The sequence below is a fragment of the Mustela lutreola genome, chromosome 3 (assembly GCF_030435805.1).
Source record: "Mustela lutreola isolate mMusLut2 chromosome 3, mMusLut2.pri, whole genome shotgun sequence".
Lineage (NCBI taxonomy): Eukaryota > Metazoa > Chordata > Mammalia > Carnivora > Mustelidae > Mustela > Mustela lutreola.
The window spans coordinates 150,049,086-150,067,907 of record NC_081292.1 but is presented as its reverse complement, the minus strand read 5'-3'; the positions used below and the strand labels follow the sequence as shown (position 1 = coordinate 150,067,907).

At 37.4% G+C, this 18,822-nt stretch overlaps 1 long non-coding RNA gene across 6 annotated transcripts in view; it reads left to right on the top strand.

Moving 5' to 3' along the window:
* LOC131827154 (uncharacterized) overlaps positions 1-18,822 on the top strand; it is a 65,493-nt gene that overhangs the window by 31,536 nt on the left and 15,135 nt on the right. The gene's annotated exons all lie outside the window — the stretch shown is intronic.

The following is an 18,822-nucleotide window of genomic DNA, read 5'->3' as shown; positions in this document are numbered from 1 at the left end:
TTCTTGATAATAAAGTAATCGAGTCTAGAAATAGAGCATTATTACTTTAGTATATTAAATTAAGTACCTTATTATTGGGAGAAAGAGTGTCAGATTTTAAGTCTAAGCATTTTTTCATATTGGAGAGACTAAAACTCACTGTGATATTTAATATATTAAAATATCAAAATTATTTTGGATTTTAAAAAATGATCACCGACAATGGGATGGAAATAAGCATCTTACAAATGTTAGAGTTATTTGCTACAGGACAGTAAAATAAATTCCTGAAGGATGCAAGCTTTCGATCATACAACGAGAATAATATAATATTTGGGGTTGTTGGAACCTTTCAAAATAAATTGGTAGTTCTGTCAGAATATTATTTCAGTATTTAAGAATAATTTATCACAGAAAAATATTCAATTAAGATCCCAAAGTGATTTACCACAGACATTTTAAGCAGATCCAAACATTTCCACATAAATTAAACATGATGTAATTTGAGTGTTACATTGAGCAATGCACCACTGTTGATTCATGTGGAAATCACAGAAGTTTCACTGATCACTGTCCTTTCAGTGTGTGCTAACGGAGATGCCATAGCCATTTTCATGAGGGTCATGCTATAAATCAACCTTGATGTACCAACTGAGGTAGAGTTGTCAAAATGTCATAGTCTATTTATGCAGATTCATGTTGTTTAAACTTAATTTATGAACAAGTACTATTAGGATTACTTCAAATAAAGTCATATATTTAAATAAGTCACTTTCCCATGCTAGCTCTTTCTGTTTATCAACACAAATTACTCTCTGTTAAAAAGGGGCACTTTTTAATGGTTATTTTCTATTTCAGCATAAACAAAATTAAGGCAATGGGCTGTTTCATAATTCTGATCTTTTGTGTTTCCCAATAATCACAAAAATTATTGATCCCTATTTATTTATTTATTTACATCCACATACGCACCAAAAACAATTTGGGGAAGATTACTGAGTTTTTGTTTTTTTTTTTTTTTCATATAGAAAGATTTAGAGAAAAATTAAAATAAATAAATAAAAAGACTTGGATTAAGAAAAAGATTTAGAAATTTTCTAAATTAGTGTTTTTAAACATGGTAAGGGAAAATTAAGAATAGAAAAGTTAAATGGAACCAGGAGCGAGGTTAATGTCTAAAAAACATACACTTGCTAGTGATGAGCCACAAATTTGGCTCCAAGGTCTCCAGCAGCCAGATATTCCTTAAATAGCTTGGGGCTGTCTTCCTCCAGAAGCCAACAACCAGTCTGAACGACCTTGAGGTTACTCAGTCTTGCTTAGTATAGTATAAGAAGATTGCAAGTAGACTGCGCTTTACAAAATAGGTTTGTTACTGAGAAGCTGGACAAAAATGGAAACTTTGCACATGGATCATGTTACAAATGTAATAGTGGAAGGATCCTAAAGAGTTCCTTTTAAAGAAAATCTGCAAATGATTCCTTGTGTACCATGGTACAAATTAACACCTACTTCTCATGCATTTGGAATGTTCAAGATTGGATTTTCTGAAACCAGTGTATGATATTCTAGGACTGTCTTTTTATCTCATTATCATGGTAGTAGAAATATTCAATAGATGTGATGAATTTTTCTGTGATTTTACCATTATTACAAAACCTCTAACTTTTGTTTTGTCATATTGTGTTGTGTTGGTCATGTTTCATTGCCTTGCTCAAGTTTCTGACGGCACAGGGAAGCCTCCACATTTAAACTTTTGTGTTCAATACACAAGTATTTGAAAATATAAATACACATATCTATAGTCATATTCAGAGATGCCCCTAGTTAGTGTCTACTCTGTTATTGTCTACCAAACTCTAGATACAGAACCAGGCATCACTCAAAATATCTTTATCTTTTAAAAAAGTTTTGTTTGTACTAAAATGTGTCTCCTGATTCTGGAAATGAAAACAGTTAGATTTAGCAGAGACTTAATATTTAAAAGGGGCCTTATAGATAAGTTATATTTCCAATTTAGCAGGTGAAGAGCACAGGATGGAGAGAGGGTTAAGTTTCTTGTCCCATTGTGTCCCAGGACTACGCACTGAGCCCAACACATAGTAGGTTCTCAGTGAGTCCTGTCCAAAAAGGCTGAGTGCTAGTCTTCCATGATGGCACAGCTCCAGGAACCGTCCACGATGCTTCAGTTAAGCAACAGAAGTGCATGGACATGTCACCTATGAAAGCAGAGAAATCGCCCTATGGTGTTAGATTCCCATTTAAGAAGCATAACTTTCTGTACAAATACGTGATGGTTTCACATGCTAAAAGATCTAAGTCAAAAAGTAGAGTCACATTAGTGTCCTTGCCTGTAATCAAGACTCATGACAAATAAAAAGCCCCATTTAAACTTACATTTATGAAGTTGAAAAGTGCTTTAGGGCAATAATCCTCTTGGGAAAAAAAAAAACGTTTCCGGTATGGATGACTCAGAAAATAAATCACTAGCAACACAAAATGAGGGCATAATTACTGCAGACAGACTAAATCTGTAGATGTCTAGCTAGTTTACTCCAACATGAATGAAAAATAGATATACTAATCAGCCATACAACAAACTATATAACCTAAGTGACAGAAACGATCTTAATAGCAGGTGAAAAAGAGCCTTTAATTTCCTCATAAGGCACCTATTTGTATGGAATAAATGTAAAGAAATCAAAAGCATTTCCTCTGTTTGCAACAGAGAATTGAAATAAGAAAATAAGACAGGAATAATTGGATATTCTTAGTGACAGATCATTATCATTTAGTTCTTCTGACAAATTATTTAACCAAATATCGTGCTATTTAAGACCTAAATAAAGCTGTCCACCACCAACAATGAAAATATAGCCAGTCAGTCAGTGTATCCTTTGAAAGAGACATAAAACAGATTGAGAGTGAATAAAAGGATATTAGAGAATCAACTATGCATAGCAAAGAGAAATGAAAGGTAAAAAAGTCTTATCAATATAGAAAGCAAAGAAAAAAAAATGAAAAGTTACTAAAAAGGGAGACTTAAAGCCACATTGATGATTATGGGGAGCACTCTTGTATTTATTTTTTGTATTTATTTGTATCTTATTTTTAATTTTTAAATTTATTTATTTGAGAGAGAGTGAGAGAGAGCACAAGCAGGGGGAGTGGCAGAAGGAAGGGGAGAAGCAGGCTCCCCCCTGAGCAGGGAACCTGGCCAACATGGGGCTTGGTCCTAGGACCCTGGGATTATGACCCGAGCCAAAAGGCAGACAGTTAACCCACTGAGCCACCCTGGTGCCTATGGGAAGCATCTTTGCAAAAGGAAGGAGGAAAGGAGCTGTATCTATATTTGCTGTAGTTTGCTAAGGTGTGTGTAGGGGCGGGGCGGGGGGGGAGGAAAGGAGGAAGGAAGGAGAAAGAGGAAAGAAGGAAAGATGAATATAATTTTTTGAAGTGAAATCTTACTGCCAATTGAAGACCCTACTCCAGAAGTTCTCAATCTCTTTTCTCTGCTAGACAGGCCATTTCATATATATAATTTCTAAACACAATAGCTCTCTTTGAAGGCAGGAAGTTTAGTTTTTGATGTGTTTGATTATTTGGTTTCAGTCACTGGTTGTGGGAAGACGATTGATTGACCTGCTCTTCTGATGACAAAGAAACCTCTTCATCCATCTCAGCAATCTTATTTGTTAATTATTTTGCGAATCTCAAGCAACACTTAAATTCAAGAAGAAAAATCGCACAGTCCTTATTTCTATTTTTGCATCATTGCCTCCATTATTCACTGCTACCTTCGTGTTTATTTACATCCTATGGTATAATCAAACTATACAGATCACTTAGTGTTCTGCTTTTCAGCTTTTTGTTTTTCTGTGTTATTATACAGTCCATGTTTATAATTATTTGAGGGAACAAAATATTCCAAGTGGATGTTCCATTTATCTGTTTGTCTGTTGTTGAACAATCAGTTTGCTCCTTAGGTTTTATTTATAATTAACGCTGCATTTGAATTCTCTCTACTTTTATGGTTTTTTTTTTCTTTTTAATTACTGCCTTCGGATAAATTCCCAGGAATAGGGGAAACTGTGCCAAATGGGATGAACATTTTACCGTACACTCCATAAGTGTTGCCAAATTGGTTTTTTTAAATGAATATACTAGTTTCCACTTTCATCAGCAATGTCTGAATGTATCAGTTTTACCTAAAAGTTGACAGGAGCTTTGCTTATCATTTGACCATACTTGTGCTTTGGGTGTTATTTCTTTTCTTTTTGCCCCACTATCTGAAAGGGATGAGTAGATGAACTTGGAGGGCATGGAGTTTTCACTCAGGTTGGAATGACTGAGGGAACCTGTTTACATCCAGTAGACATTGTTACAGCCACTCAATGGAATATTACTCAGGAACAAATAAGGATAAAGAGAAGTGCTACATAGTGACATCAAAAACACATTCTGGAATTCAATTCAAAGGATAAGGAAGACTTAGAGGGTTTGGCTTGTCCACTTATGTTTCCAAATCCACACCATCTGAGAGACAACTGTGTACACTCAGCCTTGTTTTATGCCAAAGACTTTCTTGCAACACAGTCTGTTTCCAAGGGTAATACAAATCTATTTTTCTAAGAACATTGCTCGATGCCTAACCATTTCTAGCTACCTACAAAGTTCAGAAGAAATGGATCGAATGTGAGGTCCTGTAATTCTGCTGGATGGACATAAGGGGCCAGTTGGGAACATTGCAAAATACTATCTAAAAGAATAGGACATCTGATTCTTTTCTTGGTATTTTTCTATCTGGTCTTTTTCTGATCAATTGCAAAAAATGTGCTTTTTAGAGTGTTTGACGTAAACTGTAATATTTACAAAAATACCTGCTCAATATTAAACTCTTCTGTATTTGTTTACAAGAGTGAACTCTGGAACTAGATTGATTGCACTCAAATGCTAACTTTGCCACTTAGCTGTGAGACTTTGCATGTTACTTCACGTGTTCTCTGATTCAGTTTGCCCACCTGTAAAATGGGGATAGTAATAGTAATAATAATACCACCAGCTGTCTCATAGGACTGTTGTGAGGATTAAATGAGCTATGCTGTCATCGTGTCTGGAACCACATAGTAAAGCATTCAATGAATTGTCTGCTATGTCATTATGTGAGAAACCGGATTTTCTGTACTACACAGACTCCAGAAGCCACATCACAATAGCTTATTAGTGACCTTCATTTCCTCTCCTCGAAATACCATTTTTCCATTTAAAATATAATGCATAGCAGAAATCCTAATAACACTAGCTGACATAATTGAAGGATTCTTATGTACCGTGCACATGCTTCATACATATTATCTCACTAATCATCTCAGTTACTCTTTGAAGCTGATGCTGATTTTCAGATGCAGTGACAAATGCTTAGAGAAACTAAACAACTTAACCAAAGTCCAACTAATAAGTGGCAGAACTTGAACTTGAAAGCAATCCTGCTCATCAGAATATGTGTAGAAAAGGAGAGAAGATCCAAATATTGCTAGTGGTTTTCTCTGGATCATAAAATTAGGAGTGATGTTATAAAATGTCTCTACATTTATCTCTGTTTTATGTAATAAGGACATATTACTTTGATAATGTTATTTAAATCTCTTTCAAATTGTGTCGATATTAACATTTCTACTTCAAAATGAATAATAGTTACTTTATTGCTCGCTCCTTTGAACTAAAAAGTAGTCTATCTTTGAATCAGTCTTTTTATCCTTTGGACAAAGCAGTTCTATTACAGATTTCTAAAAATGAATAGAGTGTTTTAGAATTTGAATTTCATCTACTTGTTCTTAGCACAAATGTAACATGCACAGATCCTTTAAAAATTCAAGTTAAAATCCAGCGTTCGTTTTAACTTGGCATCAGAAAGTCTCCTTGCTCTTCCCCTGTATGTCTCTAAGGGAAGTGCCCTCATGAGTTCACATGGGGATCAGCAACAGAGAAGAGAGGCCTAATGGAAGCAGAAATGGTCTAGTGACATTCAGAGGAGGCTGGTTTGTCCCTCAGTCACTTCCCAGAACTTAAACGGAATGGGGAAGAGGAAAGAAAAGCAGAGTGTGACAGACCAGATTCATGGTCAGCTAACATTTATCCTAGTGCCTACTAGATCCTAGGTGCTTTCACCATGTTATCCCATTCTGTTTCCCAAGATGGGAGTGAAGTAAGTATGGTCAGTCCCACCTTACACGTGAGGGCAATAAAGCTCAGAGATCAAGCAGCTTACTTGAAACCATGCAGTTGGTAAGTAGTGGACAAGGGATTTGAAACCTGGTCTTGACCCTACTCTTTCCCTCTATATAATGCTGCCAACACATTCATCATTCGTAATGCCCAGAAGTTTTTGTTATTTTTTTTAAAGGCAATTAATCTGCTAATTACTATTATATATAAGAAAGTACCCATAAATCAGAATATTGTAACAAAAAAGAATTAGAAAAAAAAGAAGTATGGGTCTGTGTGCGCATCAGCTCTGTAGCTCTGTACTTCCTTCGTATTTTTGTTGTTGTTGTTGTTTTACATAAGAACCTATTCTTTGATTGCATGTTTCAGTTCAGGATAGTGTTTACTAGACCTATGGTTTTTGCTATAAACTACAAGGCAAATTTTTATTTAATGACTTATGATAAGTAGGTCTCATTTATAAAAACAAATAGTTGGGCCCATAATATTACTGCAGCTAGAACCACAATCCACAGACTTGCTAATTATTTTCTCCTCTGAGGTCTCTGGAAAGGTGAGGATAACCAATCCCGTGACCCATTTCTCTAAGGCTCTCATCATCTTTGACGTTTCTGTCAATTTATTATTCAATATATCTGTCAACATGGAGATTACACAGAGAAGAGTGTGGACTTAGATTGCTTTCAGAACTTTATGAGGATAAGGACGTTTAAACAATGGAATATGTTACTGAAGCATGTTATGAAGATTTTTTTTTTTTTTTTCCAAGAGGCTGAGCTGTCATTTGCCTGGAATGGTTCAGGACAGCTCTGCCTGGAGGCAGGACTATGGACTCATTAACCTCCTAGCCCTGCAACTCTGTCAATCTCAATTCTCTCCACAGTTTCAATCAGATACAGCTGCCTCCAGTTTCATTCTGGTTGGTTTTCATGGGGCTGTGTGCTCTTGCAATTTTCTGTATTTCAGGGGAAAAAAGCATCTTCAATATGTGTCTGTAGCTGTGCATGAGGTGGTGTGCATGGTGTATCTTTCCTTACCAAAAGGCTCAGCATAAAATGTATTAATAGATGAGTGCACTGGTATAGAGAAAAGTGCCGTGTGCCAAATATAGATGACTCTTATTATTTCTCTTTGCATATAGATGAATACACAGCTGTGGTGCTCTCAGGAGGCCTAGGAGTCGACTTGGTCCAAAGGAATGACTGTGCTATTTTTGCTCTTTCCCTCACATTATTTCTCAAGGCTTGAGGGAATTTAAATGTGACTTACTTGGCAATGACAAGTCTCTATCCCCTCGGTGCCTTCCGAATGAGATCATTTACACAAGTCACTTCACCATAGCTCATTCTATTTCTTCATACAGAAACAATATCACTTAGATAGAACCTAGATTTCAAGAAAGGACAGCCCCCCCCCCCACCAAAAAAAAAATGGCTGCTTTGAAACATACTACTGTTAAATTCATAGTACTGGTGTGATAATTCATTAAATTATATGTTTTCTAGAAGAGGCAAGGATCACTCAATAAAACCTCGGTATTACTAATGAAGAAACAGAGGCTCTGAGAAGTTAAGTGGCGTGGATAGGCTCTCCCAGTGAAATGATGGCATTTCGGAGACAGGGACCCAGCTTTCTGGTGTTCTGGCCCAGAGCACAGACCTCACTGCCTTACTCAGGTTCCTTTGCTCTCCCTAATGAAATCGATTTTAGCAAAAGCAATAAAATCTCTCCTCCTGAAATGTTATGCAATCTTATCATGAAGTAGAATTTTGAAACAAATACATTTACTAATATACATATCTGTTATGCCTTATGATTCTTAAAGAATTCTATTACTTGTGAAACAGTGAAATTTATCCCTTTGTGGAAACCTATTACAATGGAGACAAGCAATAGTCAAGCCAAGCTTAAAATACACAGGGAATACAAATTTGGAGAAAGTGGCCATTCAGTTGTTCTACTCTAGAGAAGGAATAATAAAGGCCTTGGAGAGAGGTGGGGAAATGGATAGAAGCAATTGCACTTTACAGAGTGGGCACTTAATGAATGTTTTCAAATTTAATAAGTGAATTCACTTAAAGGAACTTCTAAGTTTGTAAGCCATTTTTACAAGTGCTTTGAGAGATTCTGTGATTTCTTAATGTACATATGTGTATTTATGGCAGAATATGTTTAAATGGAAATCAGGACAACTTTGAGCAAATTTAATCTGACTAACCAAAATTTCCTTGATGTCTCTTTTGAATTTGAGGAAATTCTGCAATGTTTGTATCAAGATTGAATCTGGCCATTGTCTTGGTACAGTGCTGTCAATCCTATTGGCTACCACTGTTTACATACAACACTTGTAGGGAGATGGATCAATATTTCTAATGAGAGAGTACAAGAAAATATAAAACGATTTATTTCTCACTTAGGCAACCAAAAAAAAAAAGTAGTTTACTGAATTTCTCATTCATTCTTTCAATAAATATTTGTATCTCATGCTTAATACAATGGGCAGTATGGAAGAACGGGGATTCTGGACTCAGAGTACCGAGGTTCGTGTTCTGGTTTTCTATTTATTAGATATGTGATCTTGGAGAATTTGTTCCTTAGTTTCCTCATTTGTAAGATGGATGTAATAAGCAATACATTTTGTTATAGGTTAAGTGACTAATATCGATAAAGCATTTAGAAGAGCATAGGGAAAGGCTCTCTAATGATAGCTGCTGTTGGTAATATTCTGCGTTGTAGACTACAGAGGAAGGATTTATATAAATAGATTAGCTCTGTTCTCATGGAGAGAAAGGTTAGGAGGGAAATAGTCATTAAATAACTAATTGAACAACTTTATAACTTTACACTTACATTAAGTGCTAAGGACAATATAGTGTGAATAATAGAACACAGATGTAACATTTCTCTAAACAAGCATTCATGTTTCATTTTCTTCTATTGCAACCAAGTAAAACCACACTTCACTTTGATATTCCACACCCTGGTGACTGAGTCTCAACATCTTTGATATTTCTAGGGTAAATCATACCCTTTCAAGTTTTTTACATCAGAATTTTACATCAGGAACATTGTGTTGAACAGATACCCTTGAAATAATGTATTTTCCTATTATTCTTCTCATTTCTTTATGACCACTTAGAGTTTTAAGAGAGCATTCCTAATTTCATGTTGCAACATTCCTTAAAGCAAAACTCTTCGTGATACTCCAGAGACCTTCATGCTGATCAAGACAAGTACTTCTGGGAAGAAATGAAAAGACCAACTGCCAGTGTTTGTTGAAGAGGAACTTAGTTGTTCCTCACATTCTGCAACAGATGGCATTGACAGCCTGATGGAGGAGGAGGAAACATATATTCCCATTCACCCAACCACTGCGCGCTCACTCCACGACACCATAACAGAATTACATATTCTTTTCTTCTTCTTCTTCTTCTCATCCCTCTGCTCAGCCTTCTAGAAGTGAGCTGACTTGGATGATCTCCAAAACTATTAGCCAGATATCCCTTAAACGCACGTGGCATTTTGGCCCCTACTCAGATATCAAAAGATGTTTGAGGCAGATTTTAAATTCCTATTTAAATGAATGTCAGCTTGTTCCTCAGACAGCTCATCTAGACAAGGATTTTAAAAAGAAAAGAAAGCTGTCAAAGCATCTTCAAGAAGTCAAGCTTATTTCTCTGATTTTCTTTTCTTAAAAAATAAAACAACACGATTCTCACTAATTAGGATTCCCCCAAATCAAGACTGGGCAAGGAGTAACCCCAAAGCCCCAGAGTTATTAAAAATTATTCACGTTACCTTCAACATTTGTATTCATGACCAGTTTTATTTCTGACACAAGATACAGGGATGGTTTGTTCCAAGATACAGGGGTGGTCAAAATATTTTATTGCCTTTTTTTTTTTTTTTCTCCTTCTTGCAACAACATGGATATTCCTTAGGATAGGTGAATAGGAAACTTTGGACTCACCCTCTTAAGTGGAAGACACAGATAACAAAAGTTCAGGCGGCCTACAATGCCGGGAGGTGTAGTCCAGGACGGCCCGGGTTATGGAGTGAAGTGTTAAAGCGATTTCGCGGTGTGGTGCTTGACTGCACTAAAAATAGGTAACCCTGAACTGTCCTGCAGTTGAAGGACAAGATAAAAATAGGAAATAAACTTGAAAAATAATTGTATAAATAGAGTACTGGGATTAACAACTCAACCCACAGGATCGAATTCACTAATAAGATTTGTTATTTTTATTGAATGCAAAAGATCAGGGGCCATTTAGATATTTAAGGGAAATGTTGGTTATCAAAGTATTCTGAATTTAAAATGACTGACATTCAAACGGTGATAACTTACACTATTATTTGGAATAGGGTTTCTTTAACCTTTTTAGCCAGGATATCTTTTTATGTCATTTAATGATACTTGTCCCACTTTTCTAGAAACAACTATACAAAAAAGGAAACAAAGAAACTCGGATATTCTCTATCAGATGGATAGATGTAACTCGTCTTGCAGAGGGACCTCAAACCGAGCAGCGATTTGGAGTGCCACAGCTTTGCTCTTGGGCTCAGTTTCCAGTAAATAGAATGGAGAAGAGCCGAACACAGGGAGGAGTTCAGTATTCATTTAGCTACTACAGAGGCAATATCAAATGGTTTAAGATTCTTCATATCTCCTTAAAAGACAATATTTAAAGTTTAAAGATTCTGTTTTAGAAAAAATCTATCCTGGGGTGCCTGAATGGCTCAGTGGGTTAAAGCCTCTGCTTTTGGCTCCCGTCACGGTCCCGGGGTCCTGGGATCGGGCCCTCTCTGCTCAGCAGGGAGCCTGCTTCCTCCTCTCTCTCTGCCTGCCTCTCTGCCTACTTGTGATCTCTGTCAGATAAATAAATAAAATCTTAAAAAAAAAAATCTATCCTGGGTTATTCACTCTTGGCCCATATTTTAGCCCTCTCCTGTTTCTGCCTCTGTGTTTCCATCAAACATACTATCGGTTCTTAGCCCTGCCTCTCTTTTCCTCCCTGTTCTCTTCCCATGCCCGAGCCGTAACTCTAGGGCCAGAACTCTCAGTTCACACTTGAGTTTTGGCAAAGGATCCTTAACTTGTGGACTTCTGCTTTTGTCCACTTCTGGCAGGTTAACTTAAATGTATAATTATGTCATTTTTCTGCCCAGAGAATGAACTTTAAATCTTAGCCTGGAATTCCAGATTTTCTAAACCTGCTACTCATTTTTAAAAAGTAAGTAAGTATACATTTGTTTCTATTTAACCACTTTATTAATTAATTTTAACCCAGGGTCCACCGTCGAATTCATAGCATAGAATAATAAAATATTGCCAATAATTTACCATGTGCTCTTTGCTCCCCTGACCCCTTCTCCTTCCCTCTCAGAGGTAACCATTGTTCTAATTTTGGTGTTTTTCATGCCTTACTTTTCAAAAGTTTTACCACATATATGTACATATAAATAATAAATCTTTGGGGCTCCTGCGTGGCTCAGTCCATTCGGCATGTAGCTCTTGATCTCGGCTTTGGTCTTGATCTCAGAATTGTGAGTTCAAGCCCCATGATGGGCTCCATGCCCAAACAAACAAACATATAAATAAACTTTAATTTTATAAAAAGGTTATCATGCTATATATAGCCTTCTATGGCTACCTTCTGTTTTTTTTTTTTTTCCTTAACATTTGGTTACTAAGACACATTTGTATTATTGCATGTAATTACAGTTAATTAATTTTCACTTTTGTATGATACTTTATAGGACAAATATATCACAATTGGCTTTAGGGTTGTTACTTTTTTTTTTTTTTTTTGATTACCAAAGTGTGCAAAGTGTATTGCAGACATTCTTGAACATGTTTCCTGGAAAGCATTCCTGCTCCAGTCTCTCTTGGGTGTATGCCTGAGAGTGAAATTGTTGAGTTTTAGGTGTACCAATAAGGATCCTGGCAGGAACAAGATCAAATTGTGTAATTGAGGAAAGTTTAAGAAAAGACCTGTTACAGGATGATGAAGCACACTAGGAGGAGCAAGGGCAGGGAGCCATAACCATCTCTATCTCTGGAGAGGCACTGGGGAGGGGGTGATTATTTGAGCCTAAAGGGGGCAGCTGCAGCTGTAGGAGAAGATTATCCAACAGAGGTCTTTAATTTTTTTCAAGGAAACAACAGCTTGGCAGAGAGGGAGTTGATCTCACAAAAAACCCTGACCTCACTCTCTACCCTTTTCTCCAGTGTTTTGCCATGATCTCTCATTGGCTGAGCCAATGAGAAGTCAGAATTCATGAGAAGCCATGATCTCTCATTGGCTGAACCAATGAGAAGTCAGAATTCATGAGAAGCCATGATCTCTCATTGGCTGAACCAATGAGAAGTCAGAATTCATGAGAAGTCAGAATTCATGAGAAGCCATGATCTCTCATTGGCTGAACCAATGAGAAGTCAGAATTCATGAGAAGTCAGAATGCAGGAGAGCCCACTGACGATGTCTGCAAAGGTCAGCTTCTAAGAATACAGAGCAGGGTGGAGAAGGCCGGACACTGGATCTAGAGAGGTAAAAGGATATATGCAAATATTAAACATTTACATAATTCCATCATATTTTCCAAAGTGTTTGTACCAATGTACACTCCCAAATGGCAGTATAGAAGATACTCTGTTGATCATATCCTTTCAAAACTTAGTATGGTTAAACTTCTGAATTTTTGTTGGTAGCTTCAAATGCTACCTCCTTGTGGTTTTGAGGTATATTCCCTCTATTACTGATGAAGCTGAGCTGTTTTTCATGTTTATTAGCCAGACACATCAATTCTTCTATAAAATTCCCATTCATGTATTGTGGAAATTGACAAGTGTATTCTAAAATTTAAATAGAAAAGCAAAGAGTCAGGAATGGCCAAGACGGGGTACCTGGGTGGCTAAGTGGGTTAAGCCTCTGCCTTTGGCTCAGGTCATGATCCCAGGGTCCAGGGATCGAGCCCCGCATTGGTCTCTCTGCTCTGCACGGAGCCTGCTTCCTCCTCTCTCTCTCTGTCTCTCTCTCTCCCTGCCTCTGCCTACTTGTGATCTCTGTCTGTCAAATAAATAAATAAAATCTTTAAAGGAAAAAAAAAAAAAAAAGAATGGCCAAGACATTTCTGAGGGAGAAGAAAAAGGAGGGACTTCTTTTCAGTATATGAAGACTCGTTACAAAGCTATGGTAGTGAAGAGAGCCATATTCAGGAATTGGTGCAAGAATACACATCTTGACCCACAGAGGAGAGAAAAGGAGCTCCAAAGGAGACTCATTAATTAAAGGAACTTCAAAAATGGCAAAGATGATGTGTCAGGTCCCCAGAGAAGGGCATGATTATTTAGCAAGTAGAGTTGAAAATATGAACTCTTTATGTAGAAGACAAAAGAGAAACTAGATTGTTGTCTCACACCATATTAAAAAAATTAACTTTAAATGCATGCAGACTTTAATAACTTTACTGTTTACAGAAAAAATTCCAATGAATACCCTTTTCTGACCTTAAGGTAGGGAAGGATTTCTTAACTATGATACAAAAAAAAAAAAAAAAAAAATCCTGACCATAAAAAAAAGATAATAATTTACTCAATTACTTTAATAAGATTTTTTTTCATTAAAAACACAACTTAGGGGCACCTGGGTGGTTCAGTCGGTTAAGCCTCTGCCTTTGGCTCAGGTCATAATCTCAGGGTCCTGGGATCAAGCCTGGCATTGAGCTCTCTGCTCAGCGGGGAGCCTGCTTCCCTCTCTCTCTCTGCCTACTTGTGATCTCTCTCTCTGTGTCAAATAAATAAATAAAATCTTTAAACACACACACACACACACAACTTAAAGAATAGGAAACGGGCTACCTTGGTGGCTCAGTCAGTTAAGGGGCTGACAATTGATTTTGTCGCAAGACATGATCTCAGGGTCAGGAAATTGAGCCCCGAGTGAGGCTCCATGCTGGGTGTGGAGCCTGCTTAAGATTCCCTTTCTCCCTCTCCTTCTGCCCCTCTCCACCCTTCTCCTTCCTCTAGAAGGAGAAGAAGAAAAATAGGAAATAATAAGCTACAAACGTGAAAAAGATACTTGCAATACATAGCATGAAAAATGGCTAGTGTCAAGAATATGTAAAGAAATCCCCCCCCCAAAAAAGGACATATGATCCAGTAGAAAAATAGGCAACATAATTTTCTAGCACCCTTTTCTTTTATGACCATGTTTCATGAACTCTAGCTGGTTTATAATTCTTAGAGCACTGTAATTTTGTCTTAGTTATCTTTGTTTCCTCATCACTCTGCTAGTGCCTGATAGAAAATGAGCATTCAACAAATGCTCATTGAATAAATGAGCAAACTTGCCACTCTGGAATAATGTAAGTTCCATTAGTAAGACTCACCATATACATAACCACTTTCAGGGTCTCTGCTCACATTTTCAGCTTGAACACTTTTGTTCCTGTATTTACATTACCAACTTCTGTCCATCTTTGGAAGTCTAGATCACCATCCCTCTTTACATAATAAAGCCTTCACTGCCTCTTCTGTCTACCAGATGTTCTTTTGGGACATCTCCTGCACTTGAATTCTATTACTTCATATTTCTATCTCTGGGCCACTTCTCTGAAATTCTGAACTCCTTGAGGACAAGGGCCACTCTCTTCTAAAGTACCCCTCACAGTTCTATGAGGTACTCAATTCATATTTAGTGGAGACATGTCACAACATCAAGTAGAAATTTACAGCCATCCTTCATGTATCAAAATGGTGGAAACACTGGTCACTTCATTGTGAGTTTTCCCAGTTTCAGGCATTAGAGAGCAGGTTACAAAGGCTAGGGATATACTCCATAAGAAATACCTTGTTGGGAAGGAAAAACAACAACAGCAACACAAAAACTTGGTGATGATTGATTGTTCAAGCACAAATTTGTGACTGGAGACAGGCAGCAGAGCATAGTGGAAAAAAATTAGGGCCTTGGAGTCAGATATCTGTCTTTAACCTTAGCACCACCCTAGGCGAGGGCATGCCTTAGCTGTTCTAAGCTTGTGAGTAAAATGGGATGACAATGCTTACCTCAAAGATCACCCAGCAGATTAGTGGTGCATAGATGATACTTAACACATTTTATTTTCCTTACTTCTCTCCTCCCTCCTACAAATAATGCTATCTTCAATCAGATCTTGGAGTGTATGTTTTTTTAGTTAACACTTAACCATCAAACCTTTCAAGAAACTTTGCTAACAGCAAGTTGTTCTTGTCAAATGAATGGTTGCATTACATCATCTCCCCTGACTTCGCTAAAATTCTTAATTAGTGAAAGGGAAACCAATGACCAAAAATTAAATCTCTCCCTCCCCACATTATATAGTGCAGCTGGTTGCTCTAATAGGAGTATCTCAATAATGCATTTTCCAACTTTATTATTAATAATTTCAAAAATACAGGAAAAGTCAAAATCATCTATAATTATAATGCATTTACCTCCCACCTAGATTTAACAATTGTCCTAATAATTATCATAATAATAATGCTGAGGTTAATGAGGACATTAGAAGAATTTTTTTAATTTTTTATTAACATACAATGTATTATTAGCCCCAGGGGTACAGGTCTGTGAATCGCCAGGTTGACACACTTCACAGCACTCACCATAGCACATACCCTCCCCATTGTCCATACTCCAACCACCCTCTCCCTACTCCTCCCCCCAACAGCAACCCTCAGTTTGTTTTGTGCGATTAAAAGTCTCTCATTGTTTGTCTCCCTCCCAATCCCATCCTGTTTCATTTTTTCCTTCCCTACTCCCCAAATATCCCACATTGCCTCTCCAATTCTTCATATCGGGGAGATCATATGATAATGGTCTTTCTCTGATTGACTTATTTCGCTCAGCATAATACCTTCCAGTTCCATCCATGTCATTGAAAAAGGAAAAGATATTGTTTCTTTTGATGACTGCATATTATTCCATTATATATATATATACATACCACATCTTCTTTACCCATTCATCTGTTGATGGACATCTAGGTTCTCTCCATAGTTTGGCTATTGTGGACACTGCTGCCATAAACATTCAGGTGCATGTGGCCCTTCGGATCACTACATATTTATCTTTAGGGTAAATACCCAGTAATGCAATTGCTGGGTCATAGGGTAGCTCTATTTTCAACTTTTTGAGAACCTCCATGCTGTTTTCCAGAGTGGCTGCATCAGTTTGCATTCCCACCAACAGTGTAGGAGGGTTCCCCTTTCTCCACGTCCTCGCCAGCATCTGTCATTTTTTAGCCATTCTGACTGGTGTGAGGTGGTATCTCATTGTGGTTTTGATTTGTATTTCCCTGATGCCGAGTGATGTTGAGCACTTTTTCATGTGTCTGTTGGCCATCTGGATGTCTTCTTTGCATAAATGTCTATTCATGTCCTCTGCCCATTTCTTGATTGGATTATTTGTTCTTTGGGTGTTGAATTTGATAAGTTCTTTGTAGATTTTGGATATTAGACCTTTATCTGATATAGAAGAATTTCTTATGTATATTATTTACTGATGATTTGAAGGTATCTAAAACCCACCAGTAAAAGTTACCCAAGGGGTTTCTTCACTGTGAACTCTTCAGTGAACCTTTCCCCATTCATCACAGGAGGGTTCTTCAGATGGTGAACTATCCAAGAGAACAAAGTTTGGGCTACTCTTTTCCATAATGCCACTTCCTGGTTTCTTGACTTGCTGGGCCTTGGCCTGCTCTTTCTCTTTTCCCCACAAGTACATACTCCTTCTTGCTTCCATTTACTCCTTCCAAATCTTTATGAAACAGTGGGGTTGCCAGATTTAGTACAGAAACATATAGGACATCCAGTTAAATTTGAATTTCTGCTCAGTTGGTTAAAGCATCCAACCATTGATTTTGGCTCAGGTAATGATATCAGGGTCCTAGGATTAAGCCCCACATCAGGCTCTGTGCTCAACAGGGAGTCTGAGATTCTCTTTCTCTTTCTCTGCCCTTTCCTCTTAAAACAGACAAATCTTTAAAAATTTTTGAATTTAACTTTAATATTTTTTTAGGGTAAGTCTAATCCAAATATTGCCTGGGACATACTTATACTGAAAATTAATACACTGTTTATCTGAAATTCAAGTTTCATTTGAAAATATGTATTTTATCTGACAACTTTATTGCATAGATGAGTTCAAAGAGAGTTTAAGGGGGCTGTGGATCTCTTTGATATTTGGGCCCTTAGACTCACAAGTCTAAAGATAAAGTGAGAGAGGAAGATAGATAAAGGGAGAAAATATTTCTGCACCACAAATAATAAGGGGATGATTAAGCTAGAATTGTTCTGAGCTAGCTGGGAGTTAGAGTGTCTGAGGTATTTTTGTGTTGGATCTAGTAAGTAAAATAGTCCTTGGGACTCTAGGGAAAATAGGGTATGTGGATCTGAACAGATTGGATTTATGATTAGGGTTAAAGTCATACATGTATGAATTGGTTTAAGAACATGTATTGCATCTATTGCCACATTAATTCTGCAAACTCAGAGATAGCTAGCAGGTAGCATTTATGGCTTACGCATTGGCGTCAGTGAGGGCATGGCCATGTGGCCCTTCTGATGTTACCTGTAGTTGCTTAGGTCTGGAGTTCTGACTGTTGAGAGCTCTAGGCTGGCCGCAGCTAAGAGCTCTGCTCCTTGCATCTCTCATTCTCTTCTGAGGACCATCCAGCTCGTTCAGATGTCTTTCTCACAGCAGCATTCCAGGCACAGGGAGAGCATGCAAACACATGCAAAGTTTTGAGGCCTACTGTCCCAATTGGTACAATTTTTACCTTATTTTATTATTCACAAAACCTACTTATACAGGTGGGGAAAGGGCTTTGTCTCTTTACTGAGGGAAATTGCAAACAGCAAAAGGTGTGGATGCAGGTAAATAAAGAACTGGGGCCACCACAATGATCTGCCCCAAGGAACAAGGGTAGGTAGGGACATAAAAATCAGTTAGCAAGTAAAGAAGTCACTTGTTTTGAAAACTATAAGTTTGGAATGTAGCACTTCTCTTTCTCCAAGATGAGTAATTTGCAAGACTTCCAAATGAATCTCTCCAGTTTGTGAAGCAGAAATGCCAACAGCTCTACACAAATTACCAGAATGTTTCACAATTCCTCTCGAAATACCTGTCAGGAAAGTTCTTCTGAGGGAGCACATGGTGGCATTTTTCTTGCCATAAACAAAATCTATCCATCCATATGAAGAGTCTGAGGTGTTAAAAATGAAAGCTTGCAAGAAAGTGGTAACACTGAAAAGGAAGACCAACTAAGATCCAGAATAAGTAGATCACAGTGTTGTGTCCCTTGAAATCTAGCACCTTTTCTTCATCATTGGCAAAGTTCGGCAATTGGAAAGAGCATACTGAAAATTAGATGTGGGGCCTCACCTGCCACTTGTTTGCTTGTGTGACCTCTGTAAAGTAGCAATCCCTTTGTCTACTTTTGTGTTCCATAAGTAGCTCAAATAATATGAAAATTATGCATAAACTCTAACACTCCAAATAAATGAGCTATTTTTACATCAGAAATAATCTAAGAAAAAAGCATTCTGCCCATGGAAATCTTCCTTGTGACCTCTAATTG